The 14568-nt window shown below is 43.9% G+C and overlaps 1 pseudogene across 1 annotated transcript; it reads left to right on the top strand.

Moving 5' to 3' along the window:
• The first annotated feature begins 5003 nt into the window (after positions 1-5003).
• LOC310891551 (zinc finger CCCH domain-containing protein 11A-like) lies at positions 5004-14046 on the top strand (annotated as a pseudogene). The gene is made up of 13 exons: positions 5004-5192; positions 5421-5540; positions 6323-6446; positions 6891-7094; positions 7623-7742; positions 8251-8331; positions 8748-8858; positions 9597-9659; positions 9918-10013; positions 10803-11189; positions 12305-12474; positions 12891-12952; positions 13730-14046. The product of its transcript is annotated as a zinc finger CCCH domain-containing protein 11A-like (transcript).
• The last annotated feature ends 522 nt before the right edge of the window (positions 14047-14568 follow it).

Here is a 14568-nt window from a genome sequence, read left to right as displayed (position 1 = left end):
ATTTGGAAAAGACTGCGTTATTTGAGTGTACAAACCCGAGATATTCTGCGGATAGGTGATTCTCAAACCACGTCAGAACCACCGCTGTGACGTGTGCTGGAGTCGGACGCGCGTTTGACTGATCAGGCGGAGCAGGTGAATTGAATTTGTTGCTGGATGGCGAGGTGTTCTGGGGGAAGAGCTAGTCTAAGGAAAACTTCCTCTTACTGCCCCTTCCCATCTCAAATGGCCACTGCCTGGGGAAATTGCTTCTTTATGACATTAACTACAACGTTACAGTGAGGATGAGGAATCATCATTACTCCCATAGTTATTTGCTGCCAGGCCGCAGCGTTGATTTCAGAGATTTAAAAAAAAAAACAACAGGAAAAAGAAAGGAAGTATGTATTCTTTCACATACTCTCTTTTCCCTGAGAGTAAATGTTGTAGCTTCAGCAGTACCCTTCCTCTGGAAACGATTCCCAGTGCCTGCTCAGACACTGGGGAGTAAAATGACAGAACAATGGAGGAGAGCCACCCGATATAAAGAAAGGAAAAAAGGGGTTATGGATGAAGGGAAAGCAACTACATAAAAAATTGGTGCTATCTAAAAATTGGTTAACGGTTTGGGACCTGCAGGTGCTGCCTACACGTGCGTGTGTTGCAGTCGTGCCTGTTGCCACTGCGCAAAATGGAGAGAGCTTCTTTGTCGAATGCAGCATGTTAAAGAATGCGCCATTGCCTGGAAGAAACGCACGGCCTTCCCTCGTGTGGGACTTCTTCCCCATTGATCTGTGGTTTACCTGAAGGTTTACCATAACCTACATAAGTTTCAAAAGCAAGCAAGCAACCAACCAAAAAACAACACCAACATTAAAGAGTGGCAAGGCAGATGCTCATCTGGGGACTCTGACTCATCGGTGACATCACCAAGCAAAGCATTGTGAGCGCTTCGGGTCGGGGCTGCTGTGGCGAGCCTCGCAGCCGGGAGGGAGAGCGGGTACGGTTCGCCTCTGGCGGGTCTGTGTCAGCCCTCTGCCCTGGTGGCTTCGTTAGCAGTGAGAGTTTGACTGCTGTGTTCCCAGCTTTCGCTTCTGCACCGACCGTGTGGCAGAGCCCGCAAGCTGCTTCCTCAGCTGGAAGAGGAAGAGGAGTGACCTCAACTGTGCCGAGGTAAAGCAGAACCGTTGAAAAGATTTGTCAAAGATGCGGCTGGTACCAGCGCAGCCGCTGCAGCTGCAGCAGGTCCTGGAGCATTGGAGAAGATAGAGAGGGGTTTCTTCGTGAAAAGAATGCTGTGAAAGTGTTTTCACGCCAGAAATTAGGAGAAGCGCCTCTGTTGTTTGGATATCCTCTATTGACCTGGCACACGGGCATTACAGCATACCTGGCACACTCTTTGTATTGTTTGTAAAAGAAAAAAAAAAAAAAGTGTTTTAGGGCAGGCCAAAAACCTGCCTTGGCACTTCCACATCGCAGCAGTGCTTGCAGGCCGTGCATCCTGGATGCCAGGCAAGGATCTAAATCCAATGGTGCTGTTGGTAACGTGAAGTTCAGGAAGCACTTCTGGGTTTTTCTGCTCTTCCATGTGAATTTTTGCCCTGTGAAGGTGGTGTACTGAGCTCTTTTCTTACCAACAAATAGGTTTAAAAGCAGTTACAGCAAGGATGAGCTGTGTTAGCAGGAGGCTCTTCTGTGCTTTGACCATGGGAAGATGAATGGTTTACCTATGCACCGTTAAATATAATTTGACACCTAGCACACAACACTTGCAGCCTGTGGGGTGCTTTAACAAGCAGGTAAATCAGCGGAGACTGTTTTGCAGCAAGGCTGATGCTGGGTGATTAAAAAGCAGGGTCACAACAAGGAGAAAAAAAAAAAAAAAAAGCTTTGGAGATCTTTTTTAAAATGAGACTGCTTTTTATGGCATTTAGGGCTGTGAGGTATCCTTGGTTTTTGCTTTCTTCCCATTCCTTAGACCAGATCCATTCATATCCTGAACAGCGTTCTGGGTCTGTTCAGGAAAATGGAAGGCAACAAGCAAAATGATGAGCTCCTCGGGCATTCAAAAGAGCTCAGTCTGGGAAAGATTTCAAGTCCAACTTCCATGCTAAGGAGCACCAGTAATTTTTAGAAGTAGATGCAGAGGAATCTGCATGGCACTAAGTGTGTTTCTGAAGGTGCTAAAGGTCAGAAGTGACGATTCCTCTCAATACTAAAGAAGAGAAGGAAACCTTGCACTTAACTACTGTTTTTATTCCCTTTGTCAAGCAGTCAAAACCAACAACTAATACGGGAACCCAACTTTTCCCCTCTTTACTTTAGATTTGGGAAAATTCCCTGCCAAAATAATACTTCCTGGAAAATTCACTAGTGTTTGTGTGAGTAAAAGGTTCCAACCTTTTATTATTAATTTGTAAGAACTATTTCATCCGCTTTTGTCCAGAAGAGTCAGAAATAATTTGCACAGAAATGTGCAGCATTTTAATGAAAGGCTTCAGAATCACTCTAATTTGAACTTTATCTGGTCTGGTTGCAGGTTTTATGACATTTAGTGTCTTAAAAAAAAATCAAAATATCTGACTTCACATCAGAAAAAAAAAAACCTGCTTGTGGCTAAATAAAATCTGTTGCAGCTCTGGTCATTGAAAAATCATTGGCTGTTAAATTGGACCTAAGTCATCTTTTCTAACCTTTCATGATCTTGCAGCAATGGATGATGATGGATATATGGATTAGGGAACAGCACGTGATGGCAAACCTGTGGTATTTGCTACAGCGCAGAAAGAAAACAAATTGCTTCCAAAAAATCAAACTAATTCAAAATTCTTGGTATCATGCAGCCATGCCACTGGCAAAGTGAGCATTGCCCTGCCTCTCAAAGCTTGCTGTATCCTTGATCTGCTGTCTTCCTGCTGTTAATTGATTGCAACTCTACGTGTCTGATCAGGGCTACGAGTTGTTCTCGATATGGATACCATACGACATATACTGTGCACGCTTGTGTGTATAGATATGTTTATCCTGTATGCATGTACATATTTGATCTGGATAGGCTGGAGCGATGGGCTGAGGTCAACTGTATGAAGATCAACAAGGCCAAGTGCCGGGTCCTGCACCTGGGGCGCAACAACCCCAAGCAGAGCTACAGGCTGGGAGATGAGTGGCTGGAAAGCTGCCTGGCCGAGAAGGACCTGGGAGTGTTGGTTGACAGTCGGCTGAATATGAGCCAGCAGTGTGCCCAGGTGGCCAAGAAGGCCAACAGCATCCTGGCCTGTATAAGAAGCAGTGTGGCCAGCAGGTCTAGGGAAGTGATTGTCCCCCTGTACTCGGCTCTGGTGAGGCCGCACCTTGAGTACTGTGTTCAGTTTTGGGCCCCTCGCTACAGGAAGGACATGGACGTGCTCGAGCGAGTCCAGAGAAGGGCGACCAAGCTGGTGAGGGGTCTGGAGAACAAGTCTTACGAGGAGCGGCTGAGGGAGCTGGGCTTGTTCAGCCTGGAGAAGAGGAGGCTCAGGGGCGACCTTATCGCTCTCTACAGTTACCTTAAAGGAGGCTGTAAAGAGGTGGGGGTTGGTCTGTTCTCCTACGTGCCTGGTGACAGGACGAGGGGGAATGGGCGAAAGTTGCGACAGGGGAGTTTTAGGTTGGATGTTAGGAAGTACTTCTTTACCGAAAGGGTTATTAAGCATTGGAACGGGCTGCCCAGGGAGGTGGTGGAGTCACCATCCCTGGAGGTCTTTAAAAGACGTTTAGATGTAGAGCTTAGCGATATGGTTTAGTGGAGTACTTAGTGTTAGGTCGGAGGTTGGACTCGATGATCTTGAGGTCTCTTCCAACCTAGAAATCCGTGATACTGTGTGATACATATGTATGCATATTTGTGTGCTGGCCCCCAGATCACTCATGGTATAAAGCATTGGCCTCGAAGGCATACTCATCAAAATATTTGGTAGATCCTCCATTTTTTTCTAGTTCCCTCAAAATGAGAGAGTTTTTACGCGCTCTCTGTGTCAAAAAGGCAAAACTTCTGATTTCCACTGTCGCTCTCGCTAACTTTCTATCACTCACTCCTCGTGTGTGTGTCTAAACACATATGTGTGTATGCGTATGCACATTTGTGTATTTCTGTGCACTGGTGTGTTTTTTGCTGTACAGGTAATAAAGACGGGGAAAGGTTTTAGTGTTTTCTTAATAGGTGAAGAAATCTTGAAGACCAGAGATTGGAACATACTGAATTTTGAATTAAAAAAAAAAAAAAAAAAGTCAAATTTTCTGGCTGTGGAAGATGGAGCCTCATTTTTGCAGCCACTTTGAATCACGAGTTCATCTCTAAATGCACTGGGTTTTTTTGTTTTTGTTTTGTTTTGTGGTGTTTTTTTTTTTGGTTTTTATTTTTTGAAGAGCTAACTAACCCTGGCTGTCTCCAGTCTGAGAGAGTGTTCAGATGGACTTGCTTCCTCCATTAGTTATAAGCTGTTTAAAAGCACATCCTATGTTTGAATTGTGGATGAGAGGCTCCCTTGGCAAAGTGAGGAGGCAAATTCTTCCTACCCCTTTATCATTAATTCACGGATTCAGTGTTGGTTCGGCCTCCAGGAGAAGTTAACTGGAAGTCTTTGAAGATCGATAACTTTGCTGAGGTTGTCCAGGTAGGTGAACTCGAAGACCCACAGTGACTGGAACGTGCTATTTAATGCGTCATACTGCGTTCTGTAGAAGTTACTCGTAGCCATAGTTGATCATTGCCTTGCATGTATGATCAGGTGGTTTTTGAAGAAGTGACTCCCTTTTCAGGCTTCCGGATGTGCTCCAAGGCATATTATTGAGGACGTGGAAGAGAACACTTGCTGACAAAGCTCCTGGCAGCTTTACAGAACTTTAGTTTAATATTGTGTTAGTTCCCGTAACAGCTGATTTCAAGGCATTGCTCTCCTCAAGAGACTAATTTGATGAACAGAAGAAAGCTGGAAAAATGCTTGTTACTCATTATTTTTCACTTGTTGGTACTTTGTTTAGGGTTACTTTTAAAAAGAAGATTTCACTGATCACAAGCCAGTGGAAGACTTTCAGCCCAAGCAAGGGTGAAGACAGCTCTCTCCAAGAGCAGAGGAAGTCCCTGTGGAGAGAACCCGAGCTTGTTATCAGAACTTGTCGGCATGTCTAAACAAGGAGACGATTGCTACTTCTATTTCTATTCTACCTGTACCAAGGTATGGCTGGGTTTCTTTTGCTTTGCTTTGCTTTGTTTTTTTGTTGTTTTTTTTTTTTTTTTTTCATTTTTTTCAGGAAGGGGTAGAGTAGGAGGAGGAGGCACACTGGTCTTTGGTTAACGTGATAACCAGATAGATTCTGAATTCAATCGTAGCAACCTGAGGCAGTAGCATGGACGTTTTTGAGGCTGTACTATATTTTCCTTGTTGGTTTCCTTTTGGTTACAGGGAGACAACTGTTCCTTCCGCCACTGTGAAGCTGCTCTGGGGAACGAGACAGTCTGCACGCTGTGGCAGGAGGGTCGTTGTTTCAGGAATGTCTGCCGATTCAGACACATGGAAATCGATGTGAGTGCCTAAAGATGTGTTCTCAAAATAAATCAACAAAAGCATTTTTCAGTGCTGTAGGTGTGCTGATTGTGCTTTTGCAGGACAGAGTCCTTTGCTTTGGAATTACACTGGTTTCTGTTAGCAGGGGAGGGGGTGGGAGGAAGGAGAGGGAAATAAAATCAATGCCTTAGGTATGTCTTAGCAAGATTTTCTTTTATTAGACGCCGACAGTATTTTCTCAACAGATGCAGAATAACCGCTAACTAGACTGCTAAAAGCTGCTGGAGCAGGGGGGTAATAAACAGGCTGTACTAGCCTCCTGAGAGCAGGCTTGATAATGATCTATCAGGTCTCTTGTGTCCCGGAGTCCTTCAGATAATGCTGTTCTAGCTGCCTGGGCTAGGAAGCAGTGGGGAAAGTTAAAGGTGCAGAAGAACGAAGTCTCCGAGAAGTAGTTCTGGATAGAGTTAACGTAGGCAATTTAAGATGTTCTTTTTCCCTCTGAATAATCCTAGTATAATCCTGGGTGTATTAGTTTAACCCACCCTAAACTGATGTCTGAGAGTGCCTGTCTTCTCAAACTGAATGATGACAAGGCTAAACGTGCATAGTGGTTACAGCTTCTGCAAACTTTGTGAATATGCCCGGAAATACTATACTTCCGTGATAAACTGACCTTTGGAATGATGTTTCAGCACTGTATTGTGACAGCCCTATCGCTGTCGTGACCTGGAACTGTGCATCTCTTTGCAAACCTTAGGTGCATGTTATCACGAGCTTGTCTTTCTTTCTGTCTTCAGAAAAAGCGCGCTGAGATTCCCTGCTACTGGGAGAAGCAGCCAGTAGGCTGTCAGAAAGCCAACTGTGCTTTTCATCACGCAAAGGGACGTTACATCGATGGCGTCTTCTTACCACCAAGCAAGAGTGAGTTTAGGTCCTTTTTCTTTAAGTATTGAAGAATTATTTTTGCATATTACTTAGTGGGTGCCAATAGTGTAGGAGACATCAGGTAACCGTTCATTTGTGAGTGCAGGAAAAGGTCTGCAGTCCTAGGTGGTCAGCTAAACCGAGTGTACTGCTGCTGTACTGCTGGTATTTGTTTTCTGCTTTCATGCTCAGCTTCTCTCTGCTTTGTGTGATATTTGCCTTGCAGTTTGCTTTCTGTTGTTTCGTCTTCTGCTGGGTGGCAGGGAGATGTGTTGTTGTTTGAAGGCAAGTCATTGTTCACGGTGTAAACAGTGGCGGGATGGGCAAAAGGAGATGCTGCATTCATTGCCTGTGCAGGTTATCTGCCTTAGCTACCATCTTCGTGCATTGTGGTCAAAGTTTTAAACTGCCATATTACTGATGATCCTCCTCTTCCTCTAGCTACACTGCCAAGTCCGCCTGAGTCCGCGGACGATGATTTGAAAGTGGCTCAGATGTCACTGCAGCAAAACAAACTTTCTGTCCAGTCCAATCCCTCTCCATAGCTAAGGCGGGTGATGAAAGTGGAAAACTCGGAAAATGTCCCAAGCCCTACACACCCTCCAGTTGTAATCAATGCTGCAGATGATGATGAAGATGATGATGGTGAGCATGGTTTGGTTCCTGGAAGGAATTTGTGCTGTAAATGATTGTGTAAGTCTTTGGTTCTTGGAAGGAATTTGTGCTGTAAATGAATGTATAAATCACAGATGACCTGAGGTCTGACTAGCGATAGGGCAGGCAGTCCGCTCAGGTCACTGGTGGCTTTGTCTGGCAGTCAGCGGACAGAACCTGAAATGTTGGAGGAAAGCTTAGAACCACTCTTGGCTTTAGCTGGTCTGTTGTGTAAAGCTCTATGTGAAACTAGGAAGGAAATTCCTTTTTTTTTGTCTGAAGAGTAATATGTCGTGTAGTAGTTAAAGCTGCAGAGAGAATCTAGAGTCCTAGATGTTTTGTCCTAGGGTAGTCTACTTACGAGTTCATCAGGTCAGTGTAGCTGTATTAAAAAAAAAAAAAAAAAACAAAAAAAAACCAACTTTTTTATAGGAACCATGGACTGAAGTGTCATTGCATGAGCTACATAATCACGAACAATCTGGCCTATGCATAACTGAATAGATTTTTCCCCTTCAGACCAGCTTTCTGCGGAAGGAGAAGAAACTAAAACTCCCGTCCAGCAACCAGCTGAGGAAGGCCAAAATGGATTACGGATGATTTCCACTCGGAAAGCCAGTGCTACTACTGCTAAACAAGGTATTCCAGCACCTGTAGTAGGATAAATCGGCAGGATAACTTGACAATTAACTCAAAAGCAATGTGGCGTAAAAACACAACAGAATGTAGGGGTGCTGAATGGACTCGGTTATTTCCATGATCTCATTTCTCCCTGATACCATCATGTGCCCATTGGGTCAGAAAGTTGAACTGCTTTTCTTTCCTTTTGGAGAACAAAACAGGGTCACAGCATGGAGTTTAAATGGCTGCACGTGCAGCCTGGCAACCACTGTTGAAAGCCATATCTAACGATAGAGGGATCTAATATCACGTAAATGGATTAAAATTAAAACTACAGTTTTTACCCTGAAGGGTGAAAGGAGGGGCAAAATGCCATTGATTCTATGGTTGTTTCACTTGTGAGGAGTGTTGACAGGCTTTATTCTAAATACTTCTGAAAGTTCCTGAGCACTAAGAAGCCTGAGGATCTGTGGTCCTCAGTGAGTGCCTCTAAGCCTTAGTCTCATTAACTGTTTTCTGTTTTCAGAGGACGGTCTGAATTTTGGAATAAAAACACTTGAAGAAATCAAATTGCAGAAAATGAAGGAAAAAACTAAGAGACACGGTGGTGAGTTAATATTCCCTGCTTCCTTACCCGGTTCACCTTCATCCTGTGTGATGATTTTTCTTTCAAAAAAAACCTCTTCCAGTAATACCGGGTAGCTGGCTATGCTTTGGTGAATCCAACTATTTTGCCAAAGAAGTGAAATTTGATTGGCTTCAGAATGGCAGGTGATGGTGGCTGGGAGCTGCTTGAGGGATAGACTTCCATGTTTAGCTGGGGGCATCGAGCAACCTGATTCTCAGCCAGCTGGTATTCTAGATGGGAATTCCAAGGGCAACCAGAGGCAAACTAGTCACCTCTCTTATTTGCATGCTCTGGTCACTGTATGTTTGACAGTAATGAATAATTAAAGTTTTTTGTTCTTCGTGATAGTTTTTTCTGTTTGGTAAACTTCCTTATGTTTTGCTTGCTCTGAGCAGAAGGTCCTTCAAGATCTTCTCTTCCTCCCGTCGATTCTATGATTTTTCCTGCTCCGGAAAAGGAAAATGTCCGGACAGTGGTGAGAACTGTGACACTGTCTACAGAGGAAGGTAATAATTCATGCTTTTGTTTTGATTTCATTACTCCTAAACTGGAAGGTTAAGCAAGAAGGAAGGCAATTCACCCCTGTTAGCCTCCTGGTGCTGCCGCCTTCTGTTCAAAACATGCTTTTATGCTGAAAGTCCCTGGTTGTACTGGAAAGCTTTGGTGCTCAGGTTAAGTGCAGTAGCAGGAGAAAGAAAAAAATGTGTCAGTATGCAAATAGGGGGATAACTGAAAAACAGGAGAGTAATGAGAAGAAAGAGCTCTAGAGGACAGTGCTATGTAAGAAGCAATTTCTGAAGCTTTAAAGAGGCTGACAGTGGCACGTGTGGACAGTAGTGCGATAGGAGTCTGTGTATAAATTATATTGTTTAGAGTTGTGCAAATTCCTTTGAAAGGGAAAGAAGTGAAGAAGTACTTCTACCCATAGACATTCACCTTAGAAAGGAATATTTCTCAGCATTTGTACCTAATAATATTCTGCTTGCTTATGCAGCTCTGTTCTGCACAAAGTATAGCTGTCAAGCAGACTCAGATTCATTCTCGACTACATTCAGCTGGAATTTGAGGCAAACACTGAGACTATGGATACTTTTTCTAAGTTAATTATAGTTGAAATATGAGTTTGTGTGGTTTAGCTGTCAAAACAGTGCCTTGCTGGGTTTTTTTTGGACATGGGCTAACAGTATACTATTTCTATTGGCTACTGGTTTCTATGAAATAGAAAAATTTTACTTTTGTTTTAGGGGAGGAACCTGTGGTTCGACTAGATCTTGCTGAGAAACAAGGAAAACGGAAAGCCTCCGTGGGTAAGAACTTTTTATGAGCTGTTATTTAGGTGCCGCCTTCTCTATATGACTGCATTGAAGAGTATTTTTGACGTATGAGAGGAAAATGCGTTGCAGTGGAGATCTGTGTTGACTGCAGAAATGGCAAAAAAACCATTTAGCAGCTGAAAGGCAATTTTATGAAAATATGCTTGAAAAATAGAAGCTTGTGGTTGACTGTTCTCAAATCTTCCTGCAAAGAAATGTTCTTAAAATATTCCTTGTTTTCTCTGTCTGAAGCTGATGTAAGCGCCCTTCCGGTGAAGCGCAGCCTTGCTGAAAGGCTGGGGAAGAAGGTGGAGGTTCCGGGAAATGCTGACAAAGCACCAAAGAGAGGTACAGCTACTAAACAGGCATCTGGATGTGATTCACGGGTTTTGTAGTTAGGCTTTCTGTTTGTCCTTTTCCTGCGATGTTTCTTTTTGCATGTTGGCTGAGGTCTTAATCACCGGGATTCAAAGTTACCTTTCCTGCCTTGTTTTTGAATGTGAACACAAAGTTGACGTTTATGCAGCCTCCCTAATTTGGTCTTTTTCTGTTTTGCAGTTCAAGTTCCCAAGTCTGTGAAGGAGAGGCTAGGATTACCTTCTCAACGGACTAGTACTGCGAAAGGTAACAACTGGCTATTAAATATACTTTCTCCTTCTTCCTTTCCGTGAACTTAGACCGTTTTCATACAGCCCTAAAAAGGAATTCAAATGAAAACAAAGAACTGATTCCTCTTGCTCGAGTGCTGAAGCTCTTCTGACAGCCACTATCAGAAATCTGGCTCTAGGTGTGTGTTTATTTTCCGCTTGTGCCTTGTCAAGGTTTTAAGCTGCTTCTGTGAACCATCATATACAATTAGAATAGAGCCACTGCCAGGAGCAGGAATTTGAAATGCAGTCTGAAAAAGTAATCAAGTAAACTAGCATTTCTGTGTAGCAACTCTCTCTGGATAGGGCTGGTCTTCAAAATACAACAAGTGGCTCAGAGGAGGAGGAGAATGTTAGGCTATTGTCCTAAGATGCGTTATTGGGAACGCTCAGGCTTAGTTTTCCTTAGTACTGTGACAAATTTTGGAGACTTAAACTATTGTTGGACTCTCTTTAAATGTTGGCGCTTCTCATTTCTTGATGATGACAGGGAAGGCTGCTAAGCCAAAGGGAGAGGTCCATGTGAAAACACTGGAGGAAATCCGTCGTGAGAGAGCTCCTCAGAGACGAGAATGTCAAGCCAAAGCCCAGGCTGAATGGCATGGTAAAACCAAAGATCCCAGCGCAGGGGCAAAAATTGAGGGTGAGCCCAAGAAGCAGAGCGTGCTCACTCTTTCCGGGCCCAGCAAAGTGCAGTCGAAGGAGCCGGCAGGTAAAGCCAAGCCAGAAGGAGAAGTGTGTGTTAAAACCCTGGAAGAAATAAAGCGCGAGAAAGCTCTGCGGATGCAGCAGAGTGGAGAAAATGTGCCAGCTCCCCCAGCACAACCTGGACCTGCCCCAGCCGGGCAGAAATCGTTATGGAACACAAAGCTATCAGGTAATAAGATGCTTTAATACCTGCCCCGGTGAGGTGCTTCCCATATTGAGCAAGTTCCGTTTGCTCAGGATCTGCTTTGCTTTTTCCTTCAATGCAGAGGATAAAAGAGTTTAAGGCTGCAAAGTTCAAAGGCAAAGAAGGGCCAGAACATGCAACCATGTCTGTTTTCGTTAATTACGTGATGGTATTCTGTATTTCCCACTAGAAAATTAACACATTGAGGGGCTTTTTAGTCTAATTTTGGTATTCTGTTTTTTTCTGCCATCTGTTTATGGTATGAAGTCCTCCCTGCGTTGAGTTCAAGTTCACCTTCCTCTTTGGCATGTGTTGCTTAACTTGACACGTGTATGTGTTTGTAAAGCATGCTTCAGCGTCTTAATGTGGGGGGCCAGTTTCTGTCAAAAATGACAGAGGATCAAAGGCCTCGTTGTTAAGATTATATCAACTTTGTAAAATGAGATTGTGTGAGGGAGATAAGGAGGGCTTAAAGGCTGCATGCACTGCACATTGTAGCGTTTCTCTCTGTCTCATGGGACACGAGAAAATAAACACACAAAGAAAACAAGTACCCAGCTTTCTTTCGTTTCTTCTCCTGCCAGCCAGATGTTAGGTCAGGAATGGGAGACTAGAATATGACTCTACAAATTTGGATTTTGTAGAACAACTTAATAGATTTTGTGGGACATCACTGCAGGGGAGAGGAAGCTGGTACAACAGTTGCATACACTCTCTTGTCTTACTATACCTGCTGCTTTTCCTTTCCTAGAGGGAGCAAGACTTTAAATACAAAAGCTGTCAACATTTGTGAATCTTACTAGACTTCATACAACGTCTTAGAGTATTGCTTGCACTTGGGATCGCTCTGTGTCTGAGTTTCCCTCGTCCTGGATTATGATTTACTGTAGCTATTCAGTTCCTTTGTTCCTTTGTATGGATTGTTGGTAGACGGAGTTTACTATGTGGAAGATATTGCTGAGAATCCAGGCAATGGCAGTGTAATTCTGCTGGCCAAATACAGTTAACTGTGTAGACGGGCCGTGGAAATGAGGAAGAGAACGTGGATTTTTCATGAGGCAGAGCAAGACTGTATCAGTTCTCTCTTCCTTTTACTCTAGCCAACTTTAACATGTTTGCGAAGCCTTGGGATGGGAAAGTCGCTTCCCCCAAGAAGAAGGCACTGAAACGTAAGGCACCTGGCAGTTTTCCCTCTGCTGTAGCAGCTGTGAAGCCACGGACTGCCTCTGACGCTGACACAATGGGACCTCCAGCCAAAAAAGCAGCTATGGTAAGGACAGGGGCTAATGCAGAAATGGATCCCTTGTAAAATTTACACCCTCCTCTAGGAGAAAAGATGGAAAACTCAAAAGTTCTACAGGCTTTCTGTTTCCTTTTAAATCCAGTAGCTGCCTACAGAATTCTTGTAGTACCCTTCCATATTTATTAGATTAATGGCACTATTTACTTAGTCCTCTGTGATTCTGTGATTTCTCTGGTGTGGAGGATTTTGTCCATTAATGCTGTGTTCTTAAAAGACACAAGATCATTAGTAACCTCCAAGTGAATATTAACTTTCTTCAGGAGCACCTTGGTTTTGTATTTTGGCTAAGGCTCCGCAATGCCAGAGGAGAAGCAGCATGGAGGAAAAAGCTAGTAAGGAATCTTTTACCCATGAGTCCTAAATGCTGTTTTGCTGCTTTCTAGGCTGTTCCAGCCACGCTGGAGCACGTCCCAGCCACCAGACTTGAAGAAAATCCCCAAAACAGGTGATGACCACAACTTGTTCTTTTTCTCAATCGGTGTATATCCCCAGTGAAACATAAGTTCTGTCACACGTGGGGAAAAAAGGAGGGTTCTGAGATAATTAAAGCCCAAATCCATCAGAGGAATAAGTCACGTGAAATGACTTTCTAGCAGCTAGCAGGAATGCTTAATTAGACTTACTTTCTTTAAATGCTGCAAGTCGGTACAGCTTTCCAGTGACTTCTTGCTCTGTCTGAATACCTAAATGAGGATGAGGTGAAGTTCTCCTACTTCCTCGTGAGGTGATAAATGATGAGTAGTGTCCTCTGCCTTTTGGTCCTCAAGAATGCCACCCGAACAAACATACAAGGTGACAAGAGTGCAGGGAGAGCAGAGGGAAGTGATGGCTGCAGATCAGCTTCCTGTAGTGGGGAGCAAACTCTGCTGAGTGTGCCGTGGGAAAAATGACTAACTTAGCAAACAGATATTTGCAGATGGAGACTTCTTAACATTTTTACAGGAAAATTAAGCAAGGTGGCAAAGTGCCTCTTGCTACAACAATTGAACCATCTTTGCTAGACTCCAGGTGCTCTGGCTTCACAGAGAAACCCCCAAACTGAAAAATGTACCTGCTAATATATTGGGCTCTAAATGTCGCCCTGGGTTAATTGAATAACAATCCCTGGGTAAGATTGAAGTGCAGGAGGGGTTGGCTACGGTTTTAAGAGCCGGTTTGCAGAAAAGGGATTTCCCGTTAAGAAATGGCATATACTGATTTTTCTCTTCCTTGCTCTGCCAAGACCTGAAGCACATCTTGGAAGCCAGGCAGAATCTGTGGAGCCAATGGAGTTCTCAAGCTCGACTTCAGCTTCTTCCCAGCTAGAAGAAGCAAGGACACGCCGGCTGAGTTCCACAGGCAACGCGCCCGTATCTGTAGACGAGGATTTAGAGACGCTACTTTGGGAACTCTCAGACGGCATACTGGAAGCCGAGCTCGACTTGGACCCAGGGAAGGATGAGGATGACCTCCTCCTTGAGCTTTCCAAGATGATTGATGATTGAACTGCATAGTCCTATGGTATATTAAAAAAAAACAAAAAAAACAAAAAAAAAACAACTCTTCTTCTTGTTGGATACCCCGAGGTGATCCTTTTTCGAACTGAGGCTTTGCAATGAGACTTAAAGCACAGTTGGAACTGGTAGAAATTGGCAGGATCTGCACTCAGTTGTCCTAAGTTTCCCTGCTGGTCAGAGTTAAGGTCTTGTGCATGGTTCCGTAACTATAGGTGGCTACCTTTGATATCAAGAGGACAAAGCACTTGTTTCTTTTGGCACAGAAAGATGTCCATCGGCACGCTGTGGTGGCTGTGAATTGACGTAGTGATGGAGCGATGCTCTGAAGGCTTAAACGGAAAGCTTCTTCCTTCCGCCCCCCCTTGGCACAGCTCGATGTTGGGCACATTGTGAAGCCTGGGTGTTCTGATTTCTCGGACAGTTGATACCCAAATCCCGGAGTTACTATGTCAACTCTTGACTTTTATTTGTGTATGCCATTGTTTTGACTGTAATCTTTTCAGATGATGAAGCTGTAGGGGCGGGAGGGAGCAGAATAATTATTCTAGCGTTGTGGACCAAACAT

Source organism: Anser anser (assembly GCF_964211835.1).
Source record: "Anser anser genome assembly, contig: HAP1_SCAFFOLD_129, whole genome shotgun sequence".
NCBI classification, from domain to species: Eukaryota; Metazoa; Chordata; class Aves; order Anseriformes; family Anatidae; genus Anser; species Anser anser.
This window is presented reverse-complemented; position numbering and strand designations above follow the sequence as displayed.